General features: G+C 41.8%; 1 protein-coding gene across 1 annotated transcript in view; it reads left to right on the top strand.

The window, feature by feature from the left end:
- The window catches only part of LOC146717541 (uncharacterized), a 131,830-nt gene that overhangs the window by 67,181 nt on the left and 38,182 nt on the right, over nucleotides 1–26,467 (top strand). The gene's annotated exons all lie outside the window — the stretch shown is intronic.

Genomic DNA, 26,467 nt, shown 5'->3' with positions numbered 1-26,467 from the left:
GGCCTTCTCCTTGTATATTTGTGCTCTGTGCAGACAGGAGAATGCCTGTTTGTTTACCGTCTGTGCACATGGCATGCTTTCTCTTAGGTCTCTTAGGTTTTACACCTTCACCTCTGCCTGGTCTCTGCTCTGTATGTTCACCATCGCAGTTCGCGTACATGCCGTGCGTTCACACGTTCTTCTGTGTGCGTGAGACCAACGGAGACCTTGTGGCCACAGCAGCGAGGGGTGGCCTGTTGACACTGAGCTACAGCAGGGGAGCTTCCTTCTCCCCGGGTTATAGAAAGCAAACAAGCTAATCAGAGCCAGCACACCGGCCCCGTTTCAGCTCTGCACCCAGTCAGTCAGCCGGACAGAGGACTACAACCGTCCCGCTGCAGAGGAGTTTCAGTGAAGTGTGTGTGTGTGTGTGTGTGTGTGTGTGTGTGTGTAGGTGGTGGAGGAGGAAAAAAACGGCAAGCAGATGTGCCCCCAACAACCTCTTGAAACTGTTGATAGTCTAAACTTTCTTAACGCTTCACTGACCACATCCTGATTAGCAGCCCCTTGTTGGTCCATCTCAATGATTTGCACTGAAAAATTACTTGGTTATGGCTTCTTTCTTCGAACACTTCAAGGACTTCTTGTAGTTCATTCATACACTTTGAAATAACAGGAAATCTCTTCACTGCAAATTTCCACTTTTCAGCCATGTCTTTTCCATTACAAATCGCACAGACACACACACACACACACACAATCTGGCGAGAAAAAAATACCCTAAAATTTGCAGTAAAATACCAGTAGCAAGGTTGCCACCCACTGTATGTAATTTTAGTGACCTTAGGGTAATTAAAAATACATCAAAACACTGTAGTTTTTACTTTTATTTGCATGTCTTTACTGTCCACACATCATTACAGTTTATTCAGGTGTGTTGATGTATGCAAAATGATCTCATCTGCAGACCAGCTCATTTTGTCCTTTCCCACAGCCTCTCCTGTCCACTTCATTCATCTGTGTACTTTAAAACGACCTTTTAGTCAACAGATATAATATTCCACTCCACCACCCCACTGCTGGTGTTTGGGCCGGGCAGCAGAATCTTGGAAAACGTCTGCCTCCTGTGTACAGGTCACAGTGGGTGCTACAAACATACAGAAGCTATAAGTCTTAACAGAGTTGCGTAATGTAATCAAGTGTGTGTTTTTCAGTGAAAACACCTTAATCTCCTCTCCTCCGCTCTTTAGTTTTAAGTGCCTCTTTCCAGATGGGGTTGTGTGTGTGTTTGTGCGCATGTTTGTAACATCAGGTGCAGATTCAAATTCATCTCAGACTTTTGTAAACACTCCTTTCCCCCTTGTCCTACGCTCCGCTTGACGACCGCAAACAAATAAAGCCTCATTCAAAACATGCACACCTTCTTCTCATCTGATCACCCTCAGGGAGATGTAAGGTAGATTCCTACAAGATAGGTTTTTAATTACCCATGATCCTCCTTGGCCATCCTTGACCTGGTAAGAGCTAACAGAAGTGATCTTGAAACAGTTTATGCGTACCCTGTGATACTCCCTTGAACTCTTCGCTCCGTGTCAAGTTGTGTCCATGAATTCTGGTCCTGGCCATATCTTCTTCTGTCAACACTCTCACGCTCCACATCCTAACTGCCCTCCTCCAGGGAAGCAGGGAGGGACAGACAGTGAGGGAAAGAGAAGGATGAGCAGCGATGGGGAGGGATGTAAATGCTATACAGCAACTTTCTGTTACTGTGCTTCATGACAGAAGCCATTTGACAGCTCTGTTATCTATTGCTGCTGTTTTTCACTCAAGGTCTGGCCTATGCCCAAGACCAATCATCACATGCATAAGAATACATAACAACATTAATCACAAGCTTCCTTCCAGCACAGATCTTGCTGGAATTTAGTCTGAGGGTTTAAATTTCTCATCATGCACATTTAAGTGCAGTTTTTTTGTTTTTTCCTGTAAAACTAACCCAAAGCCTGTCCTTCACACCCAGAACCCTATATATGAATAAAAGTCTCATTGAGATTAAAAGTATATTTTTCAAGACAGATCTGGCAGAAAGAGGGCAGCAGAAATTACAGCAAATATAACGAGTGAGGAAAATAACGGTCATACTGACCAAGGGAACTATTTTCTTGCTCCTCAAACTCCTCAATCCTAACCAGTTCTGACAATTTCAGTTCCTTCTGTAGATTATTCCAGGAAAAACGGGCAGTTTGTTTAAAAGACTTTTTACCTAATTCCATTCTGACTTTAGGGACAAATATTTGTCTACTGGTCATCATTTTTACACATCAGGTTTTCTGTGTCTTGCGTTTTGTGTACTTCAAGAAAAGATTCTGTATAAAAGTTGGTGGTGCAGATAATGAGATAATGGTTTTTGTTTGAGAAAAGGTCAGAGACAGGTAGGTACAACTGCTTGCAAAGGGATTTGAGCTCTGATGTCAGAGAGACAAAAGCCAAATCATTATACTGTTTCCAGTGAGAACCAGTCATATCTTCCAGCATGTTTCCACACCTTGCATGAGGATGCAATTTATCATTTCCATGTAGTATATATAACTGATTTAAAAAACTGTCATAGGGAGGTATATATTACCGTTACATCTCCAAGATACAAACAGAACAATGACTGATCATTGTTTAGCCGTAAGATCCTTTTGAAACAGTCCAAAAAAAGGGGGGAAAGAAATGTGGGAATTGTACACAACTAAACTACATGGACATGGTCCAGTTGTAATGATCCACACTTTTGCTGTAATAAATCACAACTAGCAGACCCAAATCCTGACTCTTGAAGCTGATTCAATAAACTGAAAGAGTACTTTTGTTGAGTCAGTGGACAGTTCAGACAAAATAGAAAAATTCAAACTGAGAGAAGGTAACGGACTCCTAAAAAACTCCAAATATATGCACAGACACAGATGTGAAAACAGCTGGGAAACAAGACACAGGTGAAAATAATCAGACAACCAAGAATCCAAGAACACTATTAAGAAACAAAGTAACTAAGAGAGGCCAATCACACCCACACATGCAGTTTAGGAAATGTTGAATGTAGGGATGGGGATTGAAAAGAGATTAGTATTGTGAGTCCATTAACGATATCACTTATCAGTTGTCATTGGGTTCTCATTGGCTCCGTTTTGAAAGTAACCACCTTTGCTAAGAAGCAATAAAGAAATCGCATTCATGCAAATTAATTACATGCTGTGGGTCAAATGTTGAGGTATTGCCCTCTTTGTTATGATCAGTGTTGGAGTTGTTAATCAAAAAAGTCATTATTACACAGAACACTTACTTAATTACTCCTTGGAAAAATGAATTTGTTATTGTTATTGTTTGTATTCTTTACATTACTTTCATGTTACTCTGTAGAATAGCTGAATTACACCTTCTGATAATTACCATTTAACACAAGTCCCTAATGAGGACACGCATCTCTACGATCTGTCGCTTAGTAGAATACAAAGTTGACCGCGCAAAGCAAAGATGAAAACCAGCACAAAAAAACAATCGCCACAATGATTCTGCTTTAGAAACGTGAACAGGTAGAAAGCGAGGCTGCAGCCTGATGGCTCACCTGCTTGTTACCTGTTGAACTTCAGGGTCCGGCTGCTGGGCTCGGCATTCGCTTAGCTTTCACTCCAGGTTCTTGGCTAGCTTAGCGTTAGCATGCTGTCTTCACTGATACTTGCAAAGAACCGAAGTTGTTTTAGCAGCATAATGCGGTTGTTTCTGTCCTGGATTCAGGTTTCTACTTTACTTTTTATTTATTTTATCTCCATGTCCAGGCTCTAGACGGTGTCACTATTTTCCTCCTCACATGCTGGTTGTAGTGCAAGTGCAAGAACCAATAAGCAGGATCCATAGGCAGGCAGACTAACAATTTCTAGGAATTGGACTACTGGGAATCGATCTCCCAAACAACCAGTTCTCGATTCCCATCCCTAGTGAAATGGTAAATGGAATGGTTCTTATATAGCACTTTTCTACTCTACCTGAGCATTCAAAGCACTTTATTGAGCACTCAGAGTGCTTACAAAGAACCCCTGCCATAATATGAAAAGAAAATTGTTTTGTTTTTTTAAAAAAAAAGGTCAACCATTGTCCTCCATTGTCCTTGAAAACAGATGGCAAAAAATGCATTTGAGCACACTGCCTTGTTTCTTTCCTTTTTAAATATGTCTCTTTAAAATTACATTTGTGTTCATCTAATGTGGAAGTCAGAACACACATAAAATATGCGTTCACATGTCTACTGAGTAACAGAGAAGCCTCGGGAACACGGCCCTAAGTGGAAAAAGGTGACATCTACTGACATGAAGGCTGTTTTGCACTACCGTGAAAATTAAAGTCCTCACAGATGTCTACATATGGCGAACACACTTGTTATCGAATCAGCATAAGCCTCTGGTCTGACCCGTGTTTACGGCGTTGGTAACTTCAGAACACTATTGAATAAAGAGAAATAAGCCTCCTCATTCCTTGCAGTGTGTCTGTGTCAGATGGATTACTAAGGTATATATGAAACACTTCACAACACACATATGGTCCCCGAACTCTCTTTGGGCCACTGTGCAGCAATGTCTAATCTGCCGCTTTGGTCAAACAAACATCAAAGAAAGTGAAAGTTTAGACTACGTGATAGTCTGTGTACCCCAGCAGAGGAAATCTCAGGCTCCGCTAACCCGAGCCACTCGTTTCTAAGCTGCTCTCATTTGCATTTACACGCACACCTTCCCCTTGTGGTGTGTGCCTGGCATTTGTGATGCGGGTCTGTGCACCACAGAGCATGTGGTGTATGTTTCCCTTAGTGTATCCCGTGTACAAGTTTGTGTGCGTGAAAAGAAGTGCAGCTCCTTGACTAACAGGTACTCGTGTCATTGTGGTGAGTCACGTTGCAAGGACCTTGGGGATATTGGAATGTCTTCAAAGTGATTTTGTTTCTGCTGCTGTGAAATGAGCTGAGAAGATCTGGACTGGCCAGATGAAAGAAGTAAAAGAGCGCGGTGGGACTTTTGCACAGCATGTCACCGAGTGAAAAGGGGATCTGTAGCACAAATGTGAAGCAGGTCTATGTTGTGGGGCTCTTTAGGAGGGCTCACACTGTGGTACAATCAGTGTAAACAGCTAGCTCATGAGTGTCCTGTATGTGGGGTTATCACAAAACATATCATGGGTTCACATGAGGAAAATCATGAAGTGTGGAGCACATGATTGCACACCTTTGATCTCCAAAAACTTGAAAACAAGACTAAAGAATTATTATATTTACATAATTTATTTTTTATGCTTCAGTTGATCCCAGCATTAGGAAACATGGCATATTATATCAACGTGTTATTACAGTGAGAAAAAACAATCAAGATGGAAGACAGACCTTTATATTTATACGCATTTTATCAGCCCCATCAGGAAATTTCTTGCAGTAAGAAACACATTGGTCTTGGAGCAGGAAAAAAAACATTTCCAACGGACTGCGCGGTGATTCTGCGGCCCACTCATGATATATGCATAAATAAATGGTAGTTTGTACATATTTGCTTTACCTTTTTATCATTCGATGTTTACTGTACATGAAGGATAAGACGCATCCTGAATGTTAGAGCGGCCACCCGGGTGACCATGCAGCTGCACTGACCGTGAGTGCAACTGTGTGACTGCGCAGCCTGCAGGGCCGTAATGAGGGAATCCATCAACAAGGTGCAAAGGGTCGGAGGTAAGGGTGATGCAGGTGCAAATGCATATACTACCCTAAAAAGGAAAAACTATGTTCTGGGAAACTTTTCATGTGAAGGTGATCAATTAGTGACCTTTAAAATCATTCTGCAACTTCAAGCCGATGATTTGTTAACAAATGAACAGGCTGGATGATGAATAGAAAACCTCAGGCACAAGACCAAAATTATGCACGCAAATGTCCAAAACTCTCCCAGCTTTTTTTCCCCTTTTTTTTTAAATTCCCCAAGAACAAAGATGAATGGGGACATGATGAACTCCCCCTTTTTCCCCCTAACATGGATTCTCCACATTTATACCTCCCTCTCTCCAGAGTCAGTCAGGCTTCATGTAGTGTGTATGTGTGTGTGTCCTAACAGCTGGGCAGGTCTCACTGAACCAGAGCACCATGGATGGCTGCTAATAATCCACCTTAATAATCCCTACATTACCTAATGTCTTTCTGCATTGAGTGCTATTAAATACCCATTCATTGTAATGCCAACAGTTACAGCTATTGTGACCATAGTCCCAGAGGAGGCGGCTAATGCCAGACGATGCCTGGCTGAATCTGCAGTGGTGCAGCGGGGTAGCTCGTGCCCCTGGGTGATGATGCTTTGTGATTACTCAGGGTCCCAGAGAGGTGAAGCTCTGAGCAGAGCTTCCTCAGCAGGGCATCTGGTTAATGAGTTTAGGGCATGTGGCTGGAGACCCAGACTGGAAAGGCAGGAACTTAACACACAACTTGATATTGTACTGGTAGGCAGCCACACACAAGCGCACATGTAAATGCAAAGTCTCAATGGTCCTTTGCTTGGTGCTCCATTTCCTCCACACAGTGGATCACTATGGAGAGCCTGCTGAGAGAACCCACAAGACAAGTAGCTGAACCTTAAGCACACATTTAGTGGCTTATATTAGTCACATTTTCTGAAGCCAAATATGACTAACAGCGTTCATGTGTTGAGGCATGCTCGTTATTCCACAAGTGCTTGATCCCAGATTAAGTCTAAATTTTAAGATAGCATGAGGCTCAGCAGTCCATGTCTTGATTACGCTGCTCTGGATGTAGAGTCTAATTGGACGCACAGAGGAGCTCCCCTGGAGGATGGCTGGCTATACACTGGGGACTCTGGGAACTTTACTGGAAACCATTAAGGAAACAAGACATTTCCGACCACAAGGAACTAGAAAAATGACTGAAAATGAGGAGAAGGCAGAAAAAAGGAGACTGAATAGTTAAGAACATGATTGCTGTGTGTGTTTTTCTAGTCGCGTGCCAAATTACACGTTGGCCTGGTACCAGCATGGCTCTGAATTGTCAACTCGTATCAGCTTTTTACCCTGTAAGACATTTAATCCTGTTCAGTCAGCTCTGACATGTGTATATATAATAAATCGTTCACCTATTGTCATCAGGTTTTCCGTTTAAACTAACGCTTGAACTTGTTTGCCTCTGTGGCAATGCCCGATTCAGGCTGTGCAGGGGTGAAGAGAACACAGAATACACTCTTAATATGAAGCCCAAGGTTTTTCTGTCACTTTCAGCTTCTCTTGGAGAAACTGATGGAAAGTCTTCACCATAGTTGAAGGGTTACTTGAAGTGTGGGGTTAAGGATAGTTAGCAGCCGCACACTTGAACAGCGGTGGAATCTGTAAGAACACCTGGAAGCAATTGTGTTTCCCTCCTAGGAATATTTATGCACTGGTGAATTATTCTAAGCATGTTCCCGGTGTTTATTTCTACAACGATGTCTGCCTGGATGGCAGAACAACCATGCAGTCACTTGGACACTCTGAAATACTGCTGCGTGTGTGTGTAATATGTCTATTATCTATTGACAGTGTAGTACCAAACCCAGGCCCTCAGGCTCACCTTTTTATAAGCACCATCCCGTGTCCAAACACTGCTAAAAGCTCTTAAATGTCGTGCATAATATTTTGATACCTGTCATCTTACTGTATGCTGTTATAAAGGAGCCAAAGGGAGAGGAAGCTGCCTTTGTTTGTGGTATCCATTCCCAGCATAACACACAAGCTCCAGTTTCCCATGGGTGTCTTTGCTGTGATGTCTCATGGCACCAAGGCAAACAGACACAGTCTGCACAAGGCCGAACGGCCCAGTGGATTTATTTAGTCTTGGTGGATGTGACACAAGATTTTGATATATGCTGGTTGTAAATTTCAAAACAAATCGATTCCACTATAAGATCTATGGTCTCTGTTTTCTTAGCAGGGCTTTTAATGTCGACCACTTTTGATGCCAAGGTGGATGACGGTGACAGTTTAGCCGGGTAAATAAAGCCGGCACTTTGTTTAAGCTGCAATGTCCATTAGGTAGCATGCCAGTATCATTGACGTGACGTTTAGTGTAGATATACTAGATGATGAGACTTTGATGATCTTCAACCTCAAGGACCTCCGCCAGGTTACAAGTTGTGGTCGAGAGTTAAATGTGTCAAAAGTGATGAGGTGGTTGGTCACAAAATTTTATCCAGACATTCGATATGAATTACAATAACTTTGCGTTTCCTTTTCCCCTCACTCTGATTATTGCGTCCAGATAGGGCTAATTAGCAAATGTCAGTAAGCTAAAATGTTAAATTAAGTGACCGTGGTAACAATTTACCAAGACGGGGGTTGAACATATGAAAGTGCCAAAACTGCAGTTACTTTGATGGGGAACTGGAGGGTTTTTTCAAAAACAAGTCAAACGCAGTAGCCTCACTTGTTAAAATATGTAACTATACAAAAGAAATATAATGCGGTACATCTAGAGAAAGTATATGATAGGGTGGTACTGCATGAAGAAGTCAGGAGTGTAGTGAAGTATGTGAAGGTGGTGCAGGACATGTATGAGGACAGCAGGACAGTAGTGAGGTGTGCGTAGGAGTGACAGATGGGTTCAAGGTGGGGATGGGATCAGCTCTGGGCACTTTCTTGTTAGCAGTGATGATGGGCAGACTGGCAGATGAAGTCAGGGAGGAGTGTCTGTAGATTATGTTTGCAGATGTCACTGTGATCTGTAGCAAGAGGGGGGAGCAGGTGGAAGAGAACGTGGAGAGGGTGGAGGTTTATATGTTTCAGTGAGAGGGAGACAGATGGATAGGTGAAGATTGCAGGAGATTTAAAGTAGATGAGTTTAAATTAGAGATGGCACGATACCACTTTTTTATGTCCGATACCGATATCATAAATTTGGATATCGGCCGATACCGATATGAATCCGATATAGTGTGTTTTTTAATTAAAACTGTTTTTTTAATATCTTGCTGCATTTTGTATAAGTTCAAATTCAAGTTTAAAAAAACAAACAAACACTAAAGCTATTCTGTTATACCTGTATGCAAAAAATACACTGCACCCAAAATATTTCATAGTTCAGCAAAACTGATGAATCTAATAAACTTAAACCTACTCCATCCTCCCTATTCTGGTATTTTAAAGAGTAAACAACCTAATTAATAGGGTTCTAAAACTCCCAGCAAAAAATAAATAAAAAATAAATAAAAAAATAGGGAACCACCCCCCACCTCATGATGCTTAATCGACGTAATCAACTTTAATTTGATGCAGTGTGAGAAAACAATGCACAGAAATCCATTATTTTTGAAGAATAATTAAATAGATTCAACATCTTTCTTCAACGGAAGTGCAGACTGCACAGATGGTACCTTCCCAAAGGAAAAAGTACTATAGCTTACTAGGGTATATTATACTATATACAGTCTAGGGTATATTAGACTGTATATAGTAACGATAGTTACTATAGACAGTAATGGACTTCTATACATTTTACATCAGATTAAAACTTTGGATGTAAGATTCAGATAATTAATTATTAAAAGCTAGACATTTTAAATGAGAATAAGAAAGAAAAGTATGTCTTTGTGCCCCCTTTTCCCTGTTCATGCCCTATCGGCCCCCCTGGCTAAACTTTGCTAGATCCGCCCCTGCACAGTTACCAGCTGTCAGCTAAGTAGAAAAAGATCCTGGTGTAGAAAGAAATATTAAATAAATTCTAACAACAGATTATCAAGCTTAAACGTGCTGCTGTTGTTCAGCCGCTGGTTTCCTCTTTCTGGCGCGAAGCGGGTGATAAACAAACAAGAGAGACGGAGTCGCGACAGAAAAGCCAATCAGCTGATCATTGATCAGTTTCACGATTGAAGTAGCAGCAGGAGAGGGAGAGAGAGAGAAGAGGCAGTCGCTACATATATCGGTTGTTAAGCATAACGCTGGAATGCTTTACAAACATTCAGAGATGAACTTACACACTTGCTTTACTTCTCTTTGGGATAACTTTGTCAGAGATGAAATGCCGGGTTGTTAGCGAGGCTCCAAATGCAGAACCAGACAACAGATCTCGCATGCCACAGCCGCTCTATCACGTGATGCATCCGACGCACTACAGTTATGCCGAGTTACGCCATGTCGCAAGTTTTGTGAGGTGCTTTTTTGATATTTAATGGATCAGATTACATTTTTTATTTCTCTCCTATATCCGATCCAGTAATTTAGGTCAGTATCGGACCGATACCGATACTTAATATCGGATCGGTACATCTCTAGTTTAAATAGCTGAGGTCAATCATCTAAAGCAACGGACAGTGCAGGAGAGAGGTGAAGAAGTGAGTGCAGGCAGGGTGGAGATGAGTAAGCACAAAACGTGTGTGGGATTACTCACTTGCTCCATTTGCAGTTTTTTTTTTCCCATTAAGCTGAGTTACGCTCAAGAGTAAGGATGAGAGAGGTGGGTACACACCATATGTTGGGTGTGGGGAGGGTGTTTGAGGAATGGGGTGGTGGGTGAAAGGTGATACTCTGACAAGTGCTGTTTACGAGAGTAGAGAACACCGGAGGACAACTGTCGGCCGCCTTGAATATGAGACAGAAGATGAGAACAGAGAAGCAGGGCCTCTGAGACGGAGACGTCTGAGAGAAAAGTGAGAGGAAAGCAGAGGTTGAGAGCCAAGTTGTAAGACGTGACGGGGACACGAAGATCTCTCTCAGATTGACACCTGCTCTTAACCCTCAGCTCAGAAAGATGGAGACATAGTGAGAGGGAGACTTGGTATTAATATGACACAACCACTGAGGGATCTTCACAGAAATGTGACAACCATCTACCGAGCCGCAACGTGTGGGTGCGCACTATAAAACTTTATCTCTAGTCTGTATTTTATTGGTTTAATGTGTGTTTCACAGCCGTGTCTGCAAAGAAAATGTGAACGTTGGGGTCAGAGGTGGGGTGTGTTGGAGTACAGTGGCAGATTTATGGGCTCCACCAACCTGTAGGCTGGAGGTCACATCCTGACTTAATTACACGCTTTAACCATCACACTCACCCCCAAAGTAGTGGCACACACACACAATATCAGCCCTGCTGATGTTAGATCATGTCTGTTAAGATCCAAGAAATAGGTAAGACATGGAATGAGGTTTGTGTGCGAGTAAATGTGAGTGCGTTAGGCTCCGTCTCATCTCATCTGGCCCACATGTAAAAAGCTGATTAAGATGGAGGACACTGGACGTTGATCGATAACAAGCTTCTGGACAAAAGATGAAAGATCAAAATCGGATCGTGTTGCTTGGTATCATTAATATCTATCAAGAGCAGTGCAAAGCTTAAAACGGCCAGACACGGATGGATGAGAGGATGAAAAATGGCGGGGAAACAAAAACAGCTTCTCAAGATCTAGTGTTGCCCCTCTCTAGTGCATTCATTTGTTATCTCCCTCCCTTTTTCTGCGACTGTCCAGAGGGAGCTCTTATCTATCCTCCGGGGCGGTTAAGCTGTGAAAAGTCAAATCTATAAACTTTTCATCAGCTCCTTCTTTACAAAACGATTTATCCTGTGATCCTTAGTACATCTTTCTGCTATGTTTTCTTCCTCTTTTTTTGCTCTGTTCTTTAATTATTCTTACCAGACTGACAGTAACTATTTGTGTGTTTGCACTGATTCACCATTCATCCTCTCGAGCCTCCCTTCATTACTTTTGTTTTTAAAGTTTCTTGGGAAAATTGGGAAAAAGGCACAGCGCTTTACTGACATGTGCAAATCTATATAGAAAAATACAGTATAGTTTGCCAAAATCTGTCTTTTTTGTTCTTTCTTTTTTTTAAACAAGCAGGGTGAATTTGAAACAATTGTTCCCTTGTTGCACCTGTAATTTCCTCCAACAATGGATCTGTTTGGAAATTCCTTTAACAGAAGGTTGATTCACAGAGGAGAAATGTGCTGTAAGTGCCGTTTGACCGTATTTGGTTTTGTGTAAGACCATATTGGCTCAGCTACAGTCAGGTGTATTCAGACAAAGCCTCCATTGTTTGAAAAACCTCCTCTGATCGATTTATGAGGCAGGCACCTTTCTGTGAGTATGAAACATTTTGAAAGCGCTACTTCTTGGAGCAGATGACAAGGGTCCTAAATCACTTTCAAAGCGACCACAAAATGTATTTCTTGTTCTGACATATCAGTTTACCCGCAACGCCTGTTGATCTGGGACTCCAGTTTAATCCAAGAACCTGTCTGTTGGTCAGAGGGGCGTTACAACCACAAGCGGTTTCTTCCACTTGACCTGGCAGCCAAATGCTGAAACATAAAGCACGCCCTGCTCTAGGGCAGCACATCAGGATGGTTTCAGACTGTAATCAGTTTCCATGTTGGGCCCGTTTTGCTCCACTGAGAAGGGTCATTAAATTATGTTCTGATATCCAGATGAGGGCTTTTATGATTAAATATACAGCTACTCTTATTTTATTTTTTTTGCTCACGCTCACATGTTGGCAAGCTCGCAAATGTGGGAGTTTGTTGGATTTTTGGCCAGCAGCAGCTGGGCTGAGGTGGCTTGGCAAGAAGGTGGCGCAGCAGGAGAGCGAACGGCGGGTCGCTTTTCATCTTTGGTGTAAAGAAGAGAATCCTATTAAGCCAAAAAAAACAGCGCTTTATATAGAGCGAATAACGACACGATGATTTGGTGTGGCAATAGATGAGCTAAACGAATGCTCTCTGCAGCTGTTTTCTCCTATCTTTTATATGAACGTGCTCCATCTTAACTCCTATGCAAGGTCACTTTGTTATGAATGCGCACACAGAGATGCGATTGGTCTACAGCGTTGAATGGCACATACCTCTCCCAGCTGTGTTTAACTTTCATCACTGCACATGAAGCCTATCAGGCATATCAGCTGTGTCAGCCATCTATCACAGTTGCAGCTGCCGAGCTCACACACATTAGCAAAGTTCAACACGCACACTGACACGCTGTAAAGATCTTCACTTGCAAATCTGGTGGTGGACTCTCTAATAGAGCCGTCTGCTCAAAGAAATGCAAAACTCCATATATTCCTAACATATATTTATTGAAAGTGATCTTATCCATGGTGAGTGTTTGAATGACTGTAAGTAAACTCACAACAGGCTGAAACATCAGACTGATCCCAGTCTATCACCAACTGTGTTAAAGGCTCGACAGCCATCCCAGCCATGTTCAGGCCCCAGGAACTCAAGCAGCTGATTGGACCTAAAATGGGAGCCACCAACCGGATAAAGTGACGCATGACACCCTACCCAACAAGTTCACACTGGGGCAAGTCTGCACCTGCCACAGGAAAGGACTTCACAACACACCATACAACACAACACACAAGCATAGACGCACCATGCTGTCCCAACTCTGAGATCTCACGGTAGCGAAATGAGAGCGAGGGGCACTCAGACAGCCCGCGGTGACGGCAGCGTGAAGTGATATCCTCCTTGCACCCACCTGTATGTGTAAGTCTGAAATAAAGAGATGATGATCTACGAAGAAGCAGCTGAGGGCTCTTGTTTAGAAATCCTAAAGTGTTTATGAGCGATCACAGAGGCAGCGCTACTGACGTAAGTGACTGACGAAGTTCGTGTCCCAACGGGCTGCAACAGGCGCTCCCATGACATGAAACTTTGACCCAATAAAGGTGAACTTCAGTCTGAGTTTTCTTGATCTAGTTACGGTTTTAAAAAATAAAAATCACTAGTCCTGGGGGTTGATCCTGAAGTTTTAATATAGAGACACATTAGGGTATTTTAAAAAGTGTATTTAGCCATTATAACATGTTTTGTGTTGATTTATGAGGTGGTTGTAGCTCAGGAGGTAAAGCAGGTCATCTGCTAACTGGAAGTTTGATGGTTTGAGCTCTGACTTCTCCGGTCTACATGCCAAAGTGTCCTTGGGCAAGATCCTGAACTCCAAGTTGCTCTCTGATGCGTTCATTGGAGCACGGGCGTTAGATAGAAGTAGAAAAAAGTGCTTGCATGAATGTGTGTGAATCGGTAAACGGTGCATGTTGTAAAAGTGTTTCGAATGCTCAAGTAGTAGAAAAGAAAAAAAATTAACATGCAGTGAAAGGAATAATTATTTATAATCTGAAACCTCTTGCTGTTTTGGCTCTTGTCTTCACCCTTGATTCACAATGCACCCACGAGAAGAGTTTCACAAGAGGAGTGGTGCAGTGTCTGCAGTGATGGGATGGTGCATCAATCCATTGAAGAGAGAGTGTGAAAGCAAAATTGTCCATTTACTTCTCAGTCTCTGTCCTGCCCTGACATCTGCCTTGTTCCAATGAATGAGCTGGTGAAGGTGGCTGTGTAGAGAGACAGGTCTAGGCTTCTCTGTGTAGACCTCTGCGACCTGGACCTGCAGAAGTGGGACGGGAAAAGAACATATATACTGTAACTGGAAAAGTCCAGTATTTTCTCTCTTGTATTGAAAAATGTATTTATGCAGATTATGATTGAGCAGGAGACCACAGAATATATATCGCTATGATTTTAAGGCCCCCAAAGTAGTTTTGACAGCATTGCAGCTGCACAGGGCATTGAAAAGTAGTGAGCCTTCACATACCAACAGTGCATGCTTTTAGAGATCCTTTGTGCACTGCTTAACGTGTGTGTGCACATAAATTGAGTGTAAATGTACAGAATTAGTACAGTGTGCCCAGTATGCAAAGCCAAGACCTCTACAAGTCCTACATATTTACACATTTCCCTTGAGTTTTTGGAGCACTGTGAATCACATCCAACATGGACATTTTCTTGTCAGAAAGCCTGTAAGTCTGCAGTTTTCTTTATTCCTCTATCTGATTTTTTTTTTTTTTTTTTGACCACAACTTTTTTTTTTTTCTTTCGCCTTCATTTGGGAACTGCTCCTTGTAATCAATCACAGTGTGCCTGTTTGGCTATGAGCTTTAATTCCACAATAACGCTGATTATTCTTAATTCATCCATGTGTCAGATAGCATCATGGGTTCTTTACTTAAGTCAGGTTGGGTTGACAGAGAAGGTTTGTTCACTGGGATGGAATTACTATGAGACCCGAGACAGGATATTGGCAAATAGAGCAGGTCACATATCATTGCTGGTGAAGTCATGGAGATTGGAAATGTACAGAACACATGATGCTGATGAACTTACTGTATATGTGAAAAAGATGAGTGAGGGATGAAGAAAGTTAGATTAAATGTAACAATATAAGTAGGGTCAAATATTCAGCTTCTAATCAGTACATTAACTCTGCTATTAACTTAGTAAGGTCCTCAAATAAAGCAATCTGGCAGACCACTTGGGTAGTCGGAGGAGGAGATCTGACAGCAAATTTCTATGTACAAGTAAAAGTACACTCTTAATACTTTGCACGTGAAGCCCATCAGCAGAGAATGTAAGAAGCAGTTAGTCGCTGTTAATCAAATGCACTTTATGAACTGATCATCAGCAAGTGTGACCACCTCTATAAAAGCAGAAATTCACTGCAAGGTCAGACCACCCAGGCAGAGAAACTACATTCAGGTGTGTGGTAACACCATGCCACCATCTTCCTTGAATCGACATCCCATCAAATTCACACCAAGGTCAGACCGTGCAATTTGCAAAAAAACTCCAGAGCTTCATCTTCAAGTCCACTAGCTTCAGCTGGCATGTTAAATGTTAAATTTCATGACAGTACAATTAGAAAAAGAAAACTTTGTAAAGATGAGACCAAAGTGGAGATATTGGGACATAATTCACTGGTTTGTCAAAAACTAAATGGAGAATATTAGCACGGATATCTCATACTAACTGTTAAGCACAGTGGTGGAGGGCCTTCTCAAAGTATCCTAGAGTCAAATGTGAGGTCATCTGTCGGACAGTTAAAGCTTGAACAAAGTTGGGTCGTGCAGCAAGCCAATAAGCCCAAACAAAGCAGTAGATATATAACAGTATGGCTGAAAAAGAAAAGAGTGAACCTGACTGCTGTGGTGGGACGTTAAGAGAACTTTGAGGTTATTCAAGTTATGTAAAGATATTGACTGCACAGGACTGCATAGAAAACATTTTGTATTTTTCATATAATTTTACATATAAAACAACAAAAAAAACAGATAACTTAAAAAAAAAACACAGGGACTGTGAATGCACCACTTCTTCTTAGATCCAGATGCCCATTCTCAGTTCCTTCACGAAGCCGGGTTCAGCATGCCCAGTCATGACTGTGTAATCTACACGCTCTCACCTTGGTTTCCAAAGTAGCTGTAATTGGCCTGTCTATTTCAGGTTTAAGAAAAGAGGAAGCGCAAACCAGACAGAGGACCTAGCTCAAGGGTAAGGTCTAAGGGCAATAGGTGTGAAACACCTGTAACGAAAAAGAAGAGAGGTGGAAATAATCGTGAAAATTAGAAACTGCTTTCAAATGGTTGGAACTGCACAGATATGCAGGGCTTGAAGAAATTTGAAGAAAGCTGTGGGAACGACAGAAGGTGGAAGCCTTTTGCAATAAGATAATTGTTAAAGCAGGAGTTAAGCTGCCTTTTGAACATTCACACCATGTTTCCTCAACCATGGTGTACACACACACACACACACCACAAATACTGGAGTATTCATGGTGATTATTGCGATTTTCTCTTTATGCCTCCGCACTTTAAGACCCACCCCCGCGCTCCCCATGCCCGGGTCTCCAGTTTTGCCCTAACATGTTCCAGAACTTCCAGAAACTAGAACCACATTTTATGAATGAATAAAGGCTACAAAGATAAAAGAGAGTTTTTATCCTGTTACAGACCACCGTTCACCATAGGCTGGCCCCGGACGAAACCAACACTTCAAAAATAACCCCGTCAAACTACCACTGAACACACTGATGCTGTTGATGTTTGTCACATTAAAGAGTCTGAAACTTTTATCTTCAAAAACTGTTGTCCAAGTGCGCTGAAAGGAGTCCTGATACTTTGTATATTTGAGGCACATTCCTTTGTTGAAGAAAATATGTTAAAGTCTGTATTGGTAATATCAGATGCTGTTTACTATCTGCTTGCTTTTTAACAGTAAAGACCTGCATCTCCTAACTCACAACCTTTGGCTTGGTATCTGTGCCTTTTTTGAATGATAATGTTGGAAGGACATACACAAGAACCCCGTCCCAGAAGTGCTATGAAATATCCAGCCTGTCTTTTTCAAACTTGACATGTGTTGCCATGGATTTTGTGGGATTCGTATTCACCGTTTCTTCAGGTCTTCACCTCTTTCAGGGTTGCGTGTTGTACTCTTTGTAAGCTTTGCAGGATGTCCACTCTTAGCGAGAGTAGCAAGAGCGCTGAATTGTTGCTGCTGGCATCAGTTTTTAATATTTTACAAGCCAGACGCAATGTGAAAATTAAAAAGCAGGTTGCCATAGCGACAAATCTGCATCCTCCCTAAGTTTTGCAATATAAAATCTACAAAAACGTAAAAATAATATTTCTTCAGTTTACGTTACTGTCATGTGCTATCATGTGTTTTACCACATTTCTTGTGACGTCACTCCTCTTACTGTTGCACATAAACATGTCCGCATCCGTTTCTGCCAAGTGTCACGTAAGTTTAGGCCATTATTTACTCAGGCAATGAGTTATGAGATGATATTTTTCATCATGCTCGTCGTAAACATTTTCTTGAGATGAAAAAAACTTTTCCAAAAAGTGGGAAAAAAAAAATTCCACCCTTCCATTGCCTTTCTGGCCTTAGTTTGTGCCTGTATGTAAATACAGCTGGTAGCACCTAAAGGCAAAAGCTCTGTCCTCTGTCTGCTGAACTTTGGGTGCTTTGGTCTTCTTTGTTGTGATCTGACGTATTTGCTATGCTTGGCTGGGGCTGGCTGTGTTTTTGCAAGGATACTGTCATTGTTTTGACTGCAGTCCCGTCCCTGCCTTCACGTCTCATTAGGTGTGTCACACGATAAATGCCCAGGCAGCCTTCAGCACCAGCCCAGCGCTCAACACAAACCACCTGCCAGACATCGCAGCGGCAGATCCAGCGCAGAGCTCCTTTGTGTCTTCCTCTCCAACCTGTGCGCACTTTCAAACAAATATAAACACGCAATCAAAGTTCTCTACAAGTATACACTGTGTCACCCTAAAAACACAAATGACCTGTCAAGGATTATGCGAACCCACATCAGTGCCGACCTGATGAGTTTTTAGAGATTGAGCTCGTTAGGGCAAAATGAATAATGCAGCAGACAACTAAACAACCCTGCAACTTTAAGAGCATGCATACATACATCGCTCGCATGCAGGTTTACAGCGGCGTCACTCAGCTTTGACGGAGCGTGCTAAGAAAACTATATGTTGATCACACTCATGGGCGTGAAGCAGGCATCCAGTCCTTCGCACAAACATACTCAGAGAAAGACGCTCTGCTGCCATGCAACACTTGTAGAAACTCAAACACAAAAGCCGAAACTCTGCCGCATCTTATTTCCCAATCAAAGATGACCTTTGCTTGAATACCAGAGAGATGTTTACTAGCATCTCTCTCTAACCACATATCAACAGTCGCAGAGCCAAAGTTCAACCCACATGAGAGGCAGACAAGTTTTATAAAGACAATTTAATCCACAAGAGGTTTGTATTACTGATGTGATTCAGGCTGTTCATCATCTGGTGAGACTTCCAACAACAGTTCTTACCCTGCTTACGACTTGCTGTCTTATCTGCAGGAATTCCAAGAATACGATTATTTCTTAAAACCATTTGTACTAAGCTTTGGAATATGAGGGACATTTTTTGTACATTTTCTTTAAAACGGTCGAGTTTTGTGTAAAACAAGAGGTTTGTGGCGACGTCATGCCAGAAAGTCCAGCTCAGCCAGCAATCCTGGTACATCAGCAGTGTATAGTTGAGTTCCGTGCAACCTGATACCTCCGTTGACACCTTCTTTTATACATCCAGCCTTATATATAGCTCACTGTTCACACTTTCTACTTTTCTTGTCAAGGAAAGGCTGTGTGGCAGACAGGATGTTGACCTGGAGAAACAGGAGTAACTCAAAAAAAACAGCTTTAATGCCGTCAGGCAAAAATAAAGTCCAAAATGCAACACTGAACAGGGGCAGGACATCGAAATACCAGAAAGCACAGAGCACAGGGAATACACACATAGCATTAAGAAACAGCACAACAAAGGGTAAGGGGAGACTCGGACAACATATATATATGCCGATAAGGAGAGGAGAGGTAATAGGTGGCAGGACAAGGCACAGAAAAAAAATAGCAAAATAAAACAGGAAAGGGTGGACAAACACAGCAACACACAGCAGCTTCACACTAACTGAAATGCTGGGGAAGACTTCAGAAACTCAAAAACTAAAAGCATGAAAGTAATTTACAAAAAAGCTCTAAACAATCCCCCAAAACCACAAACTAATAAAAAACATGAACACGTATACCCCATTTTCATCTTCTTTCTGACAGTAGTCGGTGATGTTTGCTCACTTCTGTACCCCATAAACAGGGATTGAAGGGGGATTGGTAGATGGGAGGGACCCTAAGATCTAGGGATAATGTGTATTTTCCCCACTGATGAGGAGGAAAAAGCATCAAAATTAATAACAACAGTGCATGTAAGCTTTAAAATGTTTAGTTTACTATATATCACTTGCTGATCAGTTTTAACCCCTGAAAGCAATCTCTCATCTTCCTCTCCTGTGCTCTCTTCCTCATGTCTTTCTCCATCTGTATTCGGACTAAGAGTGAGGACATAACTAGTGAGACCTAATGAGTGCCAAACGGCACAGGAACACTTTGTGCTTTTGGTGATATTTCTTGAGCTTTATGAAACACTGCCAAAACTTTACTAACGTGAATGAAGGATCTGGGTCCAGTGCAGGCAGAACCATGGGGTGAGGTTACTTTATGACTTGTTACGTGAGATCTCCACGGCATCAGTGGGGAAACAACATGAGGCTGCAGCATATGAAAAATGAACTTATTGGATATTTTTATGTATTAAATTGCCTGTGAGATTTAATTAACTGAAGCTACTGGAAGCCCGCTTTTAGCCGTGTCTATACTGGGGTCTTTGTTGCTGGTTCCAGAACAGAGCCATAAAAAATGAATTATTTCGAACAGAAATAATAATTTTCTCTGACTAAAGTAAGAAGAATATTAAGTAATCATTTTCACATATATATGATATGCAAGGTTGTTATGACATCTGTCACAACGAGATTTAATAGGTTTGAGTTGGAATTTTCTAACTATTTTTCCTGCTTAATTTGGATATCTGATTGTACCCACTCTGAGATCGGATATTCATGAACCCAGACTGAGCCACTGAACCTCGCCTGACCCAGAACAAGAGAGATGCGAGGCAGCTGGTGAACGAATCATCGTTACGTGATTCACATCCGTTTTCTTTTTGTCTTTTTGTAGCTGTTTACACCCACAGCATGTGTCCTCCAGCTTGCTGGAACAAAACTTGGACAAACACGAACGTGGACGGATCAGGAGACGACAGAGACAAGTAGTTTTGTTTCGGGCAAAGAAGCTTAACAGCTGTCCACATTTCTGCGAAACTGGGGAATCCTCGCAATCGTGCCTGATGTCAGCATTGGTTTGCAGCGACGGTACTTAACCTCGCCTTATGAGACCATAAATTCTGTCTTTGACAAAAGGGGAAACAGTTCGTTTAGTTGCTATAAACATATTTTGCAAGTATAATCTTGAGTCAAGTGTTGCAATATTAGTGTCAGCATTTCTACAAATGTGGTCAAAATTTGGCTTAAGGTGATTTTAACTCACCAGCATGTGTAGAAAATTCAGGTATCTACACAGAAAAACCTCTTCAAAGTTTTCATGATTGTAACAAAAGATGGAAAAAATCTATCATTAGTGATTATTCATCTCTGGCTCTCTTCCCCAGCGTCTTTTGTTTGAATTGCAAAATAAAGAGATGATATGCTGTAGGTTCACCACCTAAAGCTATTATGAAAGCAAGAAACAGACCTTTTCGACTTTCCTCTCGATATGTCCAGCCCACTTTTCCCGTTCTTTGCACTAAATTTCATTTTCCCATATTTGTGTGTGGGGAAGGTGGATGGATGGATTTTGGTTAGCTCTTGTTGATCCCACCTAGGTTAAACAAAATAGGACCTTAACAAAGATAAGGTGGGCTCAGTTCTCAAACATTGTGCACTTTATTCTCTCGAAGCTCCCTCTTTCCGAGAAATGTCACAGTAGCTCGATCGTGCCAAACTTCAGCTATGAGAAACAAACAGGAGTAGATGGAAGATGGACTGGCGTGTATGTTTTGTTGATTTGAGACCACAGTGGGTTTAAATAGTTTTTACAACCTGTAAAAACGTTGATGGAAAAATAGCTTACGGCGCCGCTCAGGTCGATTTCACTTATCAGCAGGAATTTTGGATTTGCCTGAGTGTGTGTGTGTGTGTGTGTTTGAGCTTACCCACAGGATGTGATGTTCAGTATTGGTCAATCTTTAGTGGCTTCCTGAAAGATACTGTGTGAAGACTTGAGAAGGATGCTGTATCTAAACAGAGATCCATGTGTTTGTTTTTCACTGGTTTCTGACATTCTCTCACACACATAGACACTCCGAGGGGGGTATTGGCTCACTTGTGGTCTCCCGGTCAAACCTTAAATGCTCCTTGTGTGGAGCTTGAGATCAAGTGCCTCGGGCGAGCGTGCACATACACACACACGCGCACTTATCTGCAGTTCAAATGAAGTTCGTTGTATGTTTCCGTGTTATCGTGCTGTTCCCAGGGATTTCTTAACATGTGCTCAGCTGAGTGAGCTCATGCGTGTCCAGCATTTTTTTTTTTTTTGTGCATTTCTTAAAGAGATCTGCACACATCACACACGTTTATATGTAGCCTTATTTCCTAAATATTCAGTATTACACATTTATCAGTTCACATTTTTCTACCTTAACCCCATACGTCTGTTTGTTTAGCATCCTCCCATCTGTTTTACAGTGTGCAAATCAACCAGTCACTCTGGGAAATGTATTGCTGCTTTGTCTTGGAGTTGTACAGTCATCTTTTAGTCAGTTAGCAACCTAGACCTCTAAAGAGTATAATGAAAACCTGCTTTTGTGTGTTATCATCCCATTAAATCATCATTATAAGTTGTCATCACTGCCTGCACCTAGTTGTAGGCTCAATAGGCTGTTATCACTTCGTGGAGTTGGTGCAGCATTGCTTAAATGACATAATGAGCATGTTTCCACTTTGAAATAACAACACAAGTCGACATATGGAGGTTGGAACCAGAATGTCACCCAGGAGTACGTGTGTGATACTTGATTTTTCATTGTTTTAGACGCATTGTTTTTAATCTGCTTTACATTTAAACTTTACATTTGCCTGCACGACCTTTCTGTTTCATGCCTTGCACACTTTGACTGGATGATGCCTGCTGAGATTTTTTTTTTACATGTGATTATTCAGATAACCTCAAAATTGCTGACTCTACTAGATTGAAGAGTGTCCTTGCAGACCCGTAGGACATTTTCAACTCCTTTCACCTCAGCTGACCCAGAAATGCCACAGTGAAACAGAAAGACAGAGCTAAAACCCAAGTCGAGCCACGGCCATTTGTTTGCATCTCAGCCGATATGCGCTCACCTCGCTGTTCTAGAGCAGGAATCTGAACTGCTTTCACACATGCCTACACTCTGCTCTCCAGCCCTGCTGCTTTTCCCATTAATTCCTCCAGTTAATCTAGTCCTACATCAGCTTGTCATCACCCGCCACAATTCCCCCTCAACTATGCCACTCAGGACTAATCACGCTCCCACATTTCAGTCACTCTGACGCCTGCCCCTCCAGTGTTTGGCCACTAACCTGTCGACATGCAGATGGCCGCCTTTCAAGTCTCAAACAAAGGTAGAGCAGGCATGGCCCGTGGTGACCCATATCTTATGAAGTATGTGCTTGGTTAAGGAAGAATTTTATGCACCCAAAGACCATGTACGTGCAAGACTTGTGAAAGCATTCATCCATCGATGCCTGCTGACTTCGTTTTGTCTGCCAATCCTTTCCTCTGTCATTTTTCTTATATCTGTAAGACTCTCTTTCTCTGTCCTTCCCAACTAATTTCTCTACCTCCTGGTCTTTCCTCCCCATCCCATCACTCCCATGCACATTCCTGTCTCCCTGTTTCCAGCTTTTTCAGCTTTTCCACCTTGTCATCTAGCATCTCTCTCCATCTAGTCTCTTTTCAGAGGCCTTGGGCTTACTCTAGCATCTCCCACTCCTGTTTATGACGGTGGAGGCTGAGGGAGGGGAAGTCAAGCCCACTGTGAAATATGGAGGCTATCATAACACGGCTGGCATCTGTGCCTGAGGTTTGAAGGTGTAGAGGTGTTAAAAGTGTAAAACTGTTCAAACATAAATTTTAAATGAGAGTCAGTGCAGTGGGTGCACAGCTGTAGCCCACTCAGTTTCCTTTGTTATTCTTTGTTTTGTTTTTTTAGTTTGCCAGCAAAATCCTGTGGGAGCTTAAAATGGCAAATGGAATCACTTACATACAGCATAAAAATATGATTTAGTCGAGCACTTAAAAAAAGGGTCAATCTTCATTTCTTTAATTAAAGTTATTACTTTTTTTTTTTTTTTTACTATTCCTTCAATCCCAGAGTTCCAGTGTCATTAATAGCTCATTGCTGTTGCATTAAGGAGGATGAAAGTAGGAGAGGCAGACATGCGTAGGAGGTGGGAGACCATGATTGAGGTCTCCTTGAAAGGGCTGGCAGAGTCAGGAAGTGATTAGGCCACTACAATACCCCCAATAATGACAATAGAAAACATGCTCAGAGCCATTTATGTGGAACCAGTGTGGTTCTGATTTCACTATGAGAGCAGGGGAGGACGGTCACATGGAACAAAAGACAGAAGAAGTGAGGTGTTGCCCACAGAAGGGTTTTAGACCATGGGAAAGCAAGCTGAAGGCTTACTTGTTACTTTAGCTGCCCTGTTTTCTTGCCATGTCTGGATCCTGTGCAGTAAATTGACGGTAGATTTGCTTTTTGAGATTCATTTTTAGAACAAGCAGAATTTATTTTTCAAAGAGAGGTTGACAAAAAAAGTTCTGACATGCAGCAGAAAGAAAGTGATCGTTTTGAGGCTACCATAAGTCCTGTGTCAATCAAACGACTCCCTGTGAGCATGCACTTGGCGACAGTGGGAAGGAAAAGCTCCCTTTTAGCAGGAAGAAAACTCCAGCAGAACCAGGCTCATGCAGGGTGATTCTGGTGCTGGGAGGAAGGGGAGGAAGACAGAACAAAAAACACACTGTGCAAGAGAGCTAGAGATGAACAACAACTAATGATTAAATGCAGAATGGTGTGTAAGCACATGGTGTATACAGCCGAGTATAAAGATTTTTGATACTAGAATAACCCCGTTTAGATTAGAAAAAACAATACTGGACAAGTAAGTCAAAGTCCAGAGTTTATTTATTCTGATTATTATCATTATTCTTCTTCTTCCATCTTGCCTCGCAAGTTTGAAAAGAACCTCAAAAAGTTATATCAGAATGTGTGATTCGATTAAGAATGTTTTCCTATTACTTTGGCAGTAAATTCACAAAAATATTTTACATGGCTGCTTCAGTAAGGTGAATAATGACATGTAAAGGACGCCAGTCAGTGTTTTGGGCTTTTAAAATAAAATACTCTCGATGATCTACCAACAAAATATTTCAAATACTTCTCACAAGCTCCAAAGAGTAATTCTTTCCTTCTGATGCCTCTCTTGACACATCCTTTCAGCTCCTATTGCCTCCTTATAGCCGACCCAGCAGTAGTATTGACATACTCGTAAGTTTATTCAGAAATTTTTTTGGTGTTTTGCTTTTAATGTTACAGGAGGAAATGGAGTAAACATTCAACTGTGTGTTAGACAAACCTGTGGCCAGCATGTCCCCAACGTAAGAGAAATATTAAACTGAAATTGCAGAGTGCATGGGAGCTGCTCTCAGGACACATCCGCTTTATGGTTGACTATCACACAGTAGAAGTGGATTACGAATATCGATATTATCAATACCAGTGCTGATATTTGTATCGGATCGATACTAGCACCAACTGAGCAATCTTTTTTTTTTTTTCAGTTTGTAGCCACTGAACTGTGTTAAATGTATTTCCTTTATTTGAGAGGGAAAAAAGAAACAACCTCAAACATGCAGTGTGAAAAATGTCTGAACCTTTTTGTGCTGACTGTCATGTGTTTTGGATTTATAGCCTATGGCGCAATGAAACAAAAGAAGCTGACCCAGAGTATTTTAGGGACAAGCACATTTAATTCAGTTCAATTCAGTTTTGTTTATACAGCACCAAATCACCCACAGAAAAACCCAACGATCATATGACCCCTATGAGCAAGCACTTTGGTATATAGCACCAAATGACAACAGTCGCCTCAAGGCGCTTTATACTGTAAGGTAAAGACACATCAATAATAGGGAGAGAACCTTAACAATCATATGATACCCTATGAGCAAGCACTTTGGTGACAGTGGGAAGAAAACTCCCTTTTAACAAGGAGAAACCTCCGGCAGAACCAGGCTCAGTGAGGGACAGCCCCTTACATTTCAGGTCTCCAAGTTTCAGAATGCATGAAAAACTGAAAGGTGTGTTTTATTGTAGTAACTCATTATTGTGAAAAGGAAAACCCACAGTGATTTAGTGATCAGTATCAGATCGATGCCTATATTTGCAGTATCGCTCGCTGCTACCACACAGTTGATGTGCATCAGCATTGACGGGAGCTTATCCTGATATCCTGATAGGGCAGTAGGCAAAAAGAAGCAGTTTGCATGCATGTTGAAGTGTCCTTAGCCAGAATCCTAAACCCAAGTTGCCCCTCATGGATACATCACAGTGTGAGTGTACATTTTAAACAAACAGCTTAAAGACATTGGACATGTGAATGCATATGCTTATGGGTGAATGAAGGGTGCAGAAGAAAAATACTTTGAGACCTCTCTACTTAAATAAATAAGCCCACAAAATATACTCAGCCTGTAATATTCTGCTTGGGTGTAATGTAATTAGCTATAACACTGTGGCAAACTGTGCTAAAAATTTTCAGTGTAAATTAGAGACTAATTAGAGACTACAAGCTGGTCTGCTATGCACCAAGCAGCCAGCTTGGTGCATATCACACATGGAGAGAACTTGGAAAACCTTTTGTGGATAGCTTCAGCTTTTAAGCCAAATGGGAAGCTTGAGTGATCTTTCTGAGCCTGATCACAACCTTATTTTTCTTTGGGGTGCAATCAAGTGCACTAGTTGTAAGAACAGTACCTCTGTGAAATCACCGAGCAGACACTGACGCAAATCAATGGAAGTGTAGAAAATGACTCATGGTCTTCTAGCAGCATGAGGTCTAACGTCTCACATCATCTCCCGTCCCTTCTGTAGCTTTCTTCCTAGTTTTCCA

This window comes from Copadichromis virginalis, linkage group LG2 (genome assembly GCF_057382275.1).
Source record: "Copadichromis virginalis isolate Kocher_CV1m ecotype Utaka linkage group LG2, C_Virginalis_male_GT1.1, whole genome shotgun sequence".
NCBI classification, from domain to species: domain Eukaryota; kingdom Metazoa; phylum Chordata; class Actinopteri; order Cichliformes; family Cichlidae; genus Copadichromis; species Copadichromis virginalis.
This window is presented reverse-complemented; position numbering and strand designations above follow the sequence as displayed.